This window comes from Myotis davidii, unplaced genomic scaffold, assembly GCF_000327345.1.
Source record: "Myotis davidii unplaced genomic scaffold, ASM32734v1 scaffold401, whole genome shotgun sequence".
NCBI lineage: Eukaryota > Metazoa > Chordata > Mammalia > Chiroptera > Vespertilionidae > Myotis > Myotis davidii.
The window spans coordinates 2,857,453-2,865,823 of record NW_006291020.1 but is presented as its reverse complement, the minus strand read 5'-3'; positions in this window follow the sequence as shown (position 1 = coordinate 2,865,823).

Sequence of the window (8,371 nt, the reverse complement as noted above, 5' to 3'; positions counted from 1 at the left end):
CGTCGGTTTGGTTGACGGCTCCGCCCGCCTGTCTGAAGGGAAAGGGCGGAGCCAATCCGCGGTCCGCTCAGCCCTCCTGCCCGCCCCTCGGGTCACATGACCTCTCCGCGCGGCGCGGCTGCACCTGCAGCGCCACCTGCTGGGCTGGCGCGTCCCGCGCGTTCAGTGGGCCGCCGGGCCCAAGTCCTCTCCCCTGAGTATCTTACCTCCTACCCCCAGGTCAAACAGTAACTACAGCATCAATTTTCTTCCTGTTTTTTCTTCATTTTCGCCGAACACTAATCATCTGGTATGCCTTTTAGTTGAACTGTCTTGTTAAGTTTACGCCCTCTGCAGCTGAGAGGTAAGTTCCTCCGAGCACGGGGCCTTTTTACCCCATGCTGTTTGCTCTGTCCCAGAGCAGGGCCTGCAGGAACCAACTTTGCTGAGCGAATGAAGTGATGGTGAAAAATGGAGAAGATGCACCGAGGATAAGAGGGACAGAGAGAACAAGTGTTTTACCAAACTCTTCAACTGAGATTTCTCCCCCATGCCCATATCATACTCTATCTTCAGTTTTGAGTGTTGTTCGGTCTTTAACATAATATAATAACATAAGTATCTTCCTCTGGTATTACACTGCCCCTTTAATCCTAATTCTAATGCCAGGATAGAATGTACACAGTAACCGGATTCCTGGTTGCTAGATTGCTTGCTTTCATTCCGTGTTAAAAGCAACAGTAATGAACTTTATGCATAAAGCTTGGCCTCATTTAGGATTATAAATACAATCCTGTACAAATACCATACAAAGGAAAGCCATCCCAAATGTTTATTTTCACATGGCTATTTTACTTATATATCCCCTAAAAGCTTACCCCCTCCCCCACACACACACAGATTGATGAATTCTTCCCAATTCTGTATTTATGAAGCACTGGTGTTTGGGGCAGTAGGACTGGGTATTGGCGAGCTGTGAGATACCTAGGTTGGGTGGTGGTTGTTACGATGGTGATTATTTCTCCCCGGTAGGACATTGAGGTTCTTTAGACCTGGTTATAAACCACCGCCTAACAGCAGAAATGTGCTGGTTGACTTACTCCACTCATTAGCATCAGCTGGTTAGCCTTCTTCCCTGAACCCTGACAGCAAACCTGTGAGCTGGTTCCGTGTCAGACTCAGCGCTCTGCTTTCCAGAAAGGTTTCTTACGGTCCAAGCTTCCAAATACTGATACTTCCGGTTACCCTGTTGAACCATCATTATGATGTTCACTGTAATTTGTAATACTTGTTACGTGGTACATTTGCTACATATATGTGGTTATACTACTATGTTACATAGAGTCTCACACTCAAAGTATATGTGTCTGCCAGAATTAAATATTTCAGACAATACTATGTAATGTTCTCTCGCACATCATCATATCTGTATGATGTACAGGTTTTACTATAGTGAAAGGGTTTAGACCAGAATGTACTAGGAAATAGTAAGACACATGGTTGAGACCACATGGATTTATTTTATGACCGCAGAGAAGGGGAATTGGTTCTTAATATTTCTTGTGCCTTCTTTATGGGACCTTGTTGGCAGTTTGGTGAAGCTCTGCAGCCCTTCTTAGGATAATGTTTCTAAATGTATAAACTACATAGGATTACACTGAAAAGTCTGATTGAAACACAGCTCTATCCGTGGGCCCAGCTTAAACCTTCTGAAGCTTTATAAGTGCAGCTGACCCTAGAAAGCACAGGTTTGAACCGCATGTTCACGTCTATACAGATTCTTTTCAATAAATACAGCTGACCCTTCGTATCGACGGGTTTCACATCTGCAGATTCAACTAGTCACGGATGGAAAACAGTATTTTCACATTCCCAACTGCCAGTTCCTGAGTGCTGTTTCAATCTGCAGTTGGTTGAATCCAGGTATTTTAAACACAGATTTCTTACTGCACGAGGAGGGAGTGTCCCTAACCCCATGGTGTCAAGAGTCGGCTGTATTTATTTTGCTCAGGATGCTATAACAAAGTTCCACAGTCTAGATGGCTTAAACAACATAAATTTATTTGCTCACAATTCTGGAGGCTGGAAGTCTGAGATTAAAGTGGCAGCAAATTTGGTTTCTGAAGGCCTCTCTTTCTGGATCATAGACAATCACATCTCTATCCTCACTTGGTCTTTCCTCAGTATGGGGGTTGGGGGGGGGCGGAGAGGGCACTCTCTAATGTCTCTGCTTGGAAGGACACTAATTCTGTAGGATCAGGGCCCCACCCTTAAGACTTCATTTAACCTTGATTACTTCCTCAGAAGCCCCATCTCCAAATATGTTAAATACAGCCACACTTTTTTTTTGTATATTTAAAAATATACAAATTGGGGGGAGGGGTGTGTGCAAACCTTCAGTCCATAACAGTCCACAGGAGTCACCTATATTCCTTTTTCTTAGAAGCTCTTGGTGATTGAAGTTCTAGGACCCTGGGAAATGGAAGGCACATAGGGATTCTGGTGAATGAAAGATACCTAAGCAGCCCAAGAACACTGACAAGTGAGCAGGGTCTTTACCGTGTTACAATACCCTCCTGGTTGTAATTAATGTGATCAGAATATTGTTCCTGGATCTCTGAGTCTTCCCATTGAGGAACAAACGTTTACCGGAGGAATTGTAACAGAGATGGACGATATCAGAAGCTATCAGCTGTACGTACTTGTACTTTACTTATACAATGTAAATAACGCCACAAATACTAACTTATCTAGTTCTTTAAATATATTTTTAAAATTTTCCTATAGCAATTTCCTTTTCCTTTCCCCAGTTAAAGGAGTAGGTATAAGTATTGTTGCAACTGAGAGATTTAGAGTTAGAACAATCAACAGACTAGAGGTGCTGTAGGGGTTCCTGTTGAGCTACGAGGGACGAATATGGGACAGAGCTGGACCACTAATTAGCTTGAGGACAGGAAGCGGCAGCCACGGTGGGCACAGCCCCATAGCCCCCTCCCCGCTCCCAGGCGTTTTAGTGCCCTAAAGGGGATCTCAGAAGTAGCTCCTCACGTTCTGTTGCCTTGTCTTACTCTGGACCCTGACGGTGAAGCCCCCTTGGTTCTGTGAGTAGTAAGAGCCCTAGGCAGTCTGTGATGAGACAGAGCAGATGGCTCAAGGAGCGCCCATTAAGGGTGATGTTAGCCCTGGGCATCATGCCAGGGGTTTTATGGGGTCATCCTTTCAATTTCTCAAAACACAAGCTATTACACTGCACACGCTGGAAAGACTTTTTCCAAACCCCTGGAAGCAGCGAGCCGAACAGGAAGCTGGACAGCTTGGCTGAAGCCTTTGTCCCTGCTCCGAATGCGAAGGGCGTCTCCAAGGTGCTGAAAACTATGTCCATGGTCGGCAAACCGCAGCTCGCGAGCCACATGCGGCTCTTTGGCCCCTTCAGTGTGGCTCTTCCACAAAATACCACGTGTGGTCACGCATGTACGGTGCGATTGAAACTTCATGGCCCATGCACAGAAGTCGGTATGTTGTGGAAGAGCCAGTATTTTGTGGAAGAGCCACTCTGAAGGGGCCAAAGAGCCGCATGTGGCTTGCAAGCCGCAGTTTGCCGACCACTGAACTATGTCTGTGTGGTGATGGCGGTCCAGCACAGGGGACCTTTGGCACTCGGGCAGGTAGAGCTTAGAAACGGAAGCACTGTCACTCAGGTTGCAGTTGACACAGGGAGACCCTGCTGGGTGGAGATGAGGCTACACCGGTCACCCCCTGGAAGGAGGGGAAGCCACAAGCGAATTTGAGGAGATTCCCCAGGGGTCCTTGTTTGAAATCCAGGAGGTGATTCGCTGCCTGGGGTAGTGGCTGCAATGGTGCCGAACAGTGCCTCCCGCCCACCTGCGGGAGCTGCGGCCACTGGGCCCTGGCCAGACAGAGCAAGGGACTGGAGCCAGGACTTCCTCCCAGCTAAGGCGCTGTCTTGCATGTCTTTTCTTTGCGTTATGCCTCATTGTTGGTGTTTTTTTTTTTTTTTAAATTGTGTTGCTGTTGTAAAGACATCTTTTTGGTCTGTTCCTTCCCCCCCTGTTATGTTACCCAAGTTGTTTTGTGGGTGCACTGAAGGGGTGCTGAGGCAAAAGAGCAGAGTGTCAAAGGGCAAGTCACCTAATCGCACTGCCTCGGTGTCACATCTGCCAGGTGGGGCTAATACCAGTTCTCACTGTTGTCGTAAGAGTTGAATTGTAACACGGAAGAGTAATGAGCGCCCTCGGCCCAGGGCGGCACTTCGCACTGTGGGCGCCCCAGATGGCTGCTTAGCGCTTGAGATACAGCTCGTGAGACTCAGGAGCCGAATCTGTAATACAATTTAGACTTGAAAATCCTGTGGTAGTGGCCAGTGGTGCCAGATTGAACATCTCAAGGTCAGACCCTCCGTGACCGGGCGGGGCACCTTTGCCCTGGCCCTGCCTTCGCACTGTGGCCGCCCCAGATAGCTGCTTAGCGCTTGAGATATAGCTCGTGAGACTCAGGAGCCGAATCTGTAATACAATTTAGACTTGAAAACCCGCCTGTGGTAGTGGCCAGTGGCGCCAGATTGAACATCTCAAGGTCAGACCCTCCGTGACCGGGCGGGGCACCTTTGCCATGGCCCTGACTTTCACGCACTCCTCACATTTCACCAGTAAGTATGACATGGCGGACACTTGGAAAGATACCCTGAACCCCTGTTTTGCTGACAGTTTCACCATGAATTATCATCAGATGTGCAGATGCGTTTCTGCATCTATCAAAGGATGGTCTGGTTTTCTCCTTTACTTCTTCCATGTGTTGAATAACAACGATAGATATTTTTCTGATGTTAAACATTCTTGTATTTCTGGGATAAATCCTCCTCGATTCTGATGCGTTTTAAATACACTGCTGTATTTGATTTGATAATATCATGTTTAGGGTTTTTGCATCTATGGTCATTAATAATATTAATCCAAAACTTTTGAGTACGTCCTCGTCCGGGTAGAAACATGGCATCATGAAGGAGTTGGGGAGCTCCCCCCCTTGCCTATCCCCTGAAACAATGGAAAAGGGAGAGAGGCTTCTTTGTCCTTTGAAAGTTCGACAGACTCTCCATGAATCCCTGTGCGCCGGCTCTGGTGGAGAGCACAGGCTTTTAAAATTTCCCATTCAGTTCCTTGGTTATTTGGTGTCTTATTTTTCTTGTTATTTTGTTCATTGATGTGTTTTTCTGTGTCTGTTTCCATGTCTTCGAAGATTTAAAGCTCAGTGTCGCCGCTGGTGTTGCTGGTCAGGATGGGCCTGGGTGGATGGTACCCCTAGATCAGCCGCGGGCCAGATCCGGCCCGTTTGAAATGAATAAAACAAAACAAAAAGACCGTACCCTTTTATGTAATGATGTTTCCTTTGAATTTATATTAGTTCACACAAACACTCCATCCAGGCTTTTGTTCTGGCCCTCCGGTCCAGTTTAAGAACCCATTGTGGCCCCCTAGTCAAAAAGTTTGCCCACCCCTGCCCTAGATTAACAGCATCTCGCTTCTTCGCATGTCTGTGGACACAACACACACAATTTCTTGCCGCCTCAAAGAATGGCCCCCACTGTGGGCCTAATTTGCAGCGATTTAATTCAAAAGAAAACTCGGGCGGTCACGTGGCCTAGGAAAACTGGGCTGCGGGTTCTGTAATTTTGGGCCTGGGCCTTCCTGCCACTTCTTTCTAGAGAGGCAGTTCTTGGATTGCACACCAGTGTGGGTGCCAGCCTCCTCCTTCGGGCAGCTTGGCTGTCTCCGGGCCCCTAAACTGTAGCCACAGGGGCGCTCCAGGGCAGCCCCATGTCATTTCTGCAGGAGACAGCGGCCCCCCCCCCCTCACCCAGCCCCCCCGCCCCTGGGGAGGCGGCGACCTGGTGCAGGAGCCCCCAGACCTGGCCGCGCGCTGCTTTGGTGGAATCTCACAGCGGCGGCCACCCACGTGCGCCCTGGGCTCCCTCAAGTCCGCGGGAGGGCTCGGTGCCAGCGTCCGCCTCCCTGGGCGGCTCCGGGGAGATCAGGGTCCCTGGGTGGCAAAAGCCGTCTACCGGAAACGGGCAGGTAGACGGCTTTGGGGAGGAATCTCTCTGCGGGGCAGGCGCACAGCACCTGAGCAGCTGTCTCTGGGGAGCAAAGCGAGGGTGCAGAGGCCCCGCAGCACCTGAGGGAGAGGGCGCGGGCGCGCTGCTCCGCCTCTCCCGCTGCTGTTTGCTCGACCGCCACCAGGGGGCGATGCGCCCTCGTCCTGTGTCGAGGAAGCCAGGGTCAGGGGCGCAGGGGTGACCCCTGCGCATTCCTCCTGTGGATTAGAAGGGGCCAGAGAATCCTGGCCTCCGACGCACACTGCTAGGCGGTCCAATGGTGAGAGCTCTCAGGTCCTCTGGGAATGTCGGAGGACAGCCACTCCAGGGGACATGAGGCCACCCTAAGGGCCTGGCAGCGGTGGGCTCAAAGTCATTGCCAGGCTCAGACAGGGTTGTCACCTGCAGGAGGAAAGCGATGAATTGCCATTATGGGGAACAGCCTGGGAGCTCGGGACCAAAGGGGCCTTAGAGCTGTGTGTGGGGAAGGCAGAACTCGCCAACCCTGAGAGAGGCCCTTTCACGTCGGGCCCCAGCCAAGGATGACAGCTGTCGTGAGCTCCCACTGCACCTCCTGTCCACCCAGCGAGGTCCGAGCTCTCCTGGGCTGGTGGCCGGGGAGCCCAGGGGCCTTTGCAAGACACGAGGGTGTCTACTCTCCATTTCTGGAACTTGATGTGTCCAACGGTGACTGCACTTTGCTGCTATACTGGAGAATAATTTGTTTAATTTGTCCCATTATAACTTTGATACGAGCAGTTTCTCAGCGTTGGTGTTAGGGTCACCTGGGGAAGTTTTGACGCCGTGCCCAGGCCACGCTCCAGACTAAGTCAGAATGTCTGGGGAACGAAGCCCAGGTCTTGGTGCTTCTCAAAGCCCTGCCAGTGACTCCAAGGCGCAGCCATTCCTTGAGTTTCCCCTAACCCGGCAGGTGCTGCAGGGGCCGGGGCCGGGGCTGGGAGCTCCCACAGGCCTGCAGGGCTCGGCTGTTGGCCTGATGGGATTAGAGGGCAAGTTCCAAGGAGTTTGGTGACTCAGAGCAGAAATCGATGTCACAGGTTTGCTTTACAGAAAGGAATACAGGTGTGTTGAGGGCATTCCAGGAGGGAGGTAAACTGGCCTCTGTCGCATGGAGGGGTTGACCTGGGCCTTGGGCCCCAGAGCGTCTCATACAATGACCTGTCTTATCTGGTGACCTGCCCCATTGGTTATCCTTGCGCTTTAAGAAAATTCACACTAACCAAGTGCTGGGAATTGGAAGGGGCTCTGCAAGTGCCCATGCTGCGCCTGAATAGCCCAAAGAGTGAAGCAGAGGGCAGGTAAAGAGGAGCCTGGTTTAGGCCGACGTGGTGGCTGGGCACAGCAGGCGGGGTCAGCATGGCATGAGCAGTGACCGCAGACAGAGCAAGGAGCAGCGGCCAGAGCCAGCGAGTGGCAGAAATGCATGGTGTCACAGTGACTTGGAACCTCTGTGAACCCCTCTCCCCAAGACTGCCCAAGGCCCCAGACCCCTTGAAAGCGAGGCTGGAGGTTCTGTGGGGAGGGCAGAAAGGAGGGGCAAAGAGGCGTTATTAATTGGGCATTTTGATCAATGTCACCTCATCTGTACTGGGGAGCTGTGATCAATGTCTCCTCATCTGTACTGAGGAGCAGGTGAGGCCCACTACACATTGACTATAATCAAATCAGTAACTCCTCACTTAACGTGGTCCATAGGTTTCTGGAACTGCACAAAATGATGGATACAGAAATCACGGTTGCCAATGGTGATTGATGTAAACAAGAGTTAAGTTCTCACGGCAGCTTATGGCAAAATGCTGTTGAATGAAAGGATGTTATTTGAAGCCCTGCTTTTGCTCAAGAGTATGTATAGCTCAAACCCTGGTCACGTTTCCCTTAACAGCAGCCCATCTCCGTGGCCCTCTGTGTGGAGCGGGAGCCGTGGTGCCGCAGGGAGGTCAGTGGCCGAGCAGTCACTCCGACAGGCCTGCAGCCGGGGCCGGAGGTCCGGCGCTTACACTTGGTGCGTGTGTACGGGTGGCGGCACTTTGAGTCAAGGCTCTCCCCTGGCAGGCGCAGTCACAAACAGCGACAGCCAAAGCGAGCTGGGGCGTCTGGGTCCGCGCTGTCTGGGACGGTTGGTCTGCGGCCTTCCCGAAGCAGAACCCGGGGCCAGCAGGCAGGGACCTCCTCCCCTGAGCAAGAACCAGCATTGTTTTGAAGCATCTGTAACGTAGCTCTTTACCGTCCTCAAGACCCTTCCCAGCCAACTCACCCGGTCCC